The sequence below is a fragment of the Castanea sativa genome, chromosome 11 (genome assembly GCF_040712315.1).
Source record: "Castanea sativa cultivar Marrone di Chiusa Pesio chromosome 11, ASM4071231v1".
In the NCBI taxonomy this organism is placed as follows: Eukaryota; Viridiplantae; Streptophyta; class Magnoliopsida; order Fagales; family Fagaceae; genus Castanea; species Castanea sativa.
The window spans coordinates 55,853,377-55,856,121 of NC_134023.1; positions in this window are offsets into that span (position 1 = coordinate 55,853,377).

Sequence of the window (2,745 nt, forward strand, 5' to 3'; positions counted from 1 at the left end):
ATTCTGGTAAGTCAACCTTTTATTAATGCGCTTCTTGGAAGAAGGTATCTCAAAGAGGGGGTTGTTCCTACAACTAATGAGAACACTTTCCTATGCTATTCTGAGTTGGATTCTAGTGGGGAACAACGTTGTGAAAAGATATCCAGATCATCAATATATATGCTACCTTCCTGCTCCAATTCTTAAAGAAGTGAGTCAGTTAATTTTTCCGTGTTCATACTTCAGGATTTTCTTTCGAAATGTTCGGATGGCTTATGTTTTGTTATGATTGATTACTCTGTACCATATTGCAATGATGTTCTTGAGTGTACATGTATGTGGACAAGCCAACATGTGCTTGCACAGGTTGTCATCCATTTGCATAAAATTAGGCTAATAGATGACAACATAGATACTTTTGTGAATAAAGAATCAATTTTTGCTGTCATTCTTTGTGTTATTGGAAAGAAGCTACTCATTCCTAGTCCTTACCTACTTACCTCACAAAATGTTTGTGCATGGACCTCTGATATATGTTGAAGTTGAACAATGAAATTACTTGCTTTATACTAAACTGCTAGTGTTATAGAAATTTCTTTAATTTAAGTTGATACGTCATGTCATTTGTTCTATATATTGAATAAAAGATGAGACACAAGTTGCTAGTAAACTAACTTGATTATTAGACCACAGGGATTCAGTGAGTTGCATGTAAAACCAATTATAGATTTCAGTACAAATCTTCACTTTCCCGCACACAGTGTCGTGTGATCTACTTTGGATGCTGTTACACCAGAAAGAAAATAAGTTAATCAATATTTCAATTAAAATTAAGAGTAGTGTCTACAGGCCAACAGCTTAATCGAGAAGAGAGCTCTCTGTTTTTTAGCAGAAACACACCTTCAGATACTCAGGAGAGGATTAAACAACTGTTTAATGACAACTCCACTGAACAGAGGAGGGATTTAATGACAACTAGAAATGAAAGGCAGAACAGAAATTTGAAAATTGATAGATTAGTCCTATACTCCCACCTCTGCGTCATCCTCCTGATTTACCCATACAAATTGTACCTTTTATTGTAGATGGCTTCCTGCAAATAACAGATAAGCACCACTATTATGAATTATCCAAAACACTTAAACGTTCAAATCATAGTGGCACTAATACAGCTTTACCATCTTCAGATGGTCAGTGAAACTATGTAATGGCCACATGCACATGCAAAACGAAGTTGCTCTGTCACTGTGCATGTGGCAGAGTAGCTTCGCAACTGAGAAATCATAAACAGTGAATGGGGCAGCCTGATTCTTCTCCATCGTTTGATGCACAAAAAGTGTTTGATGATAGTTCTGTGAGACAAATGGAATGGAAATTGGTTAATCTTTTCTTTATTTATGTTTTATTCCAAGTTCTTATCTTTTCTCAAGAATCCAACATAACTTTGCTTTTCAGAGATTGGTAAAACACACAGATCTGAAAACCAAAAACTGCACTGCACCACCCTACACAACTAGATGCATGGACACAGACACTGGGTACGATATGGCGACACAAGCAAATTTTGAAAAATTATAACATGAAATAGCAGATTGAACACCATTACGACATGGATATGACACCCATACAGCATCTCAAATGAAGTGTCTGTGCATCTTAACTACACAATCTACTTCTCAAGACAAAGTTAAGGTATAAAAAACAAACAATTTTTTTCACTATTTGCTACTAATTCATTTTATTGTTGAAACCAATGTTGCATGTTTGGTCTCCTTTTTTTATGGATTCTCTTATTTGTTTCTTGTATTTAGTTATTTATTTAATATGATTGGTAATTTTATTCTATTTTTGTTATTGCATGAGGGCTTGAGAAATTATGGTTTATTTGTTTTAAGTTTATGCTTTGGGTTAATTTATCTCTCTTGCAATGAATTTCCACCTAGAAAATTTTATTTTTTTTGGATTATTTAATCATTTTTACTTGCATTAAATGATGTTTAAATGTAGTTTTGTTAACAAAGTTATTAGACATGAATATACAAATGTTTTAAGTGAACATTCATAGTGGATTTTGATTACCATATCTAAACTAACTTGCAGTATGCATTAACAGAGTTTCTGCAGTTCTTTTTGGTGGCATTGTTGGTATTTTTTTTATTGACCCTTTCCTAAGTTTCCTTGCAACAATACTCTCTGGGTAAATCTACAAAATAATATGCAAAAATCAGAATGTTGAACTCTGCCTTAATGTTGAACTATCCTTCTCCTCCTCCCTTTCCTATTTGTCTTCTTATTCATCATTATTAACCTCGAATGTTTCATTTTTGCAGTATCTCCATAGTTTTCATCTCCATCATTTATGATGATAAATTTGCCTATATCGGTAAAACTTACTTGATATCAACAAAGAATACATTTGCTATATATTCGTTGACTATGAATATAATTTTAGTGCCTCAGTTAATGTGGACAAGTGCGTATGTAGTATCTGGTGTCTTTGGTGAACTAATCTCCTAGGGCCTTGGGGGTGCCTTTCACCTTTGACTATTTTGGATGTGATCTTTTAAGCTTGAGGGTTTTGTTATGATGATATTGAAAAGGGGGTTTCTTTGTATGTTAGAAGTATAAGGGGTGACAATTTCTTGTGCATAGGCTTGCTAGGCCATCCTTGTGGTACTTGATGGTTCATTCTTGATCTATCTTTTAATTTTTTTTTTTTTAAAGAATGTCAGATGATGGTTATCATGGCTGCTTGGCTTTGACAGT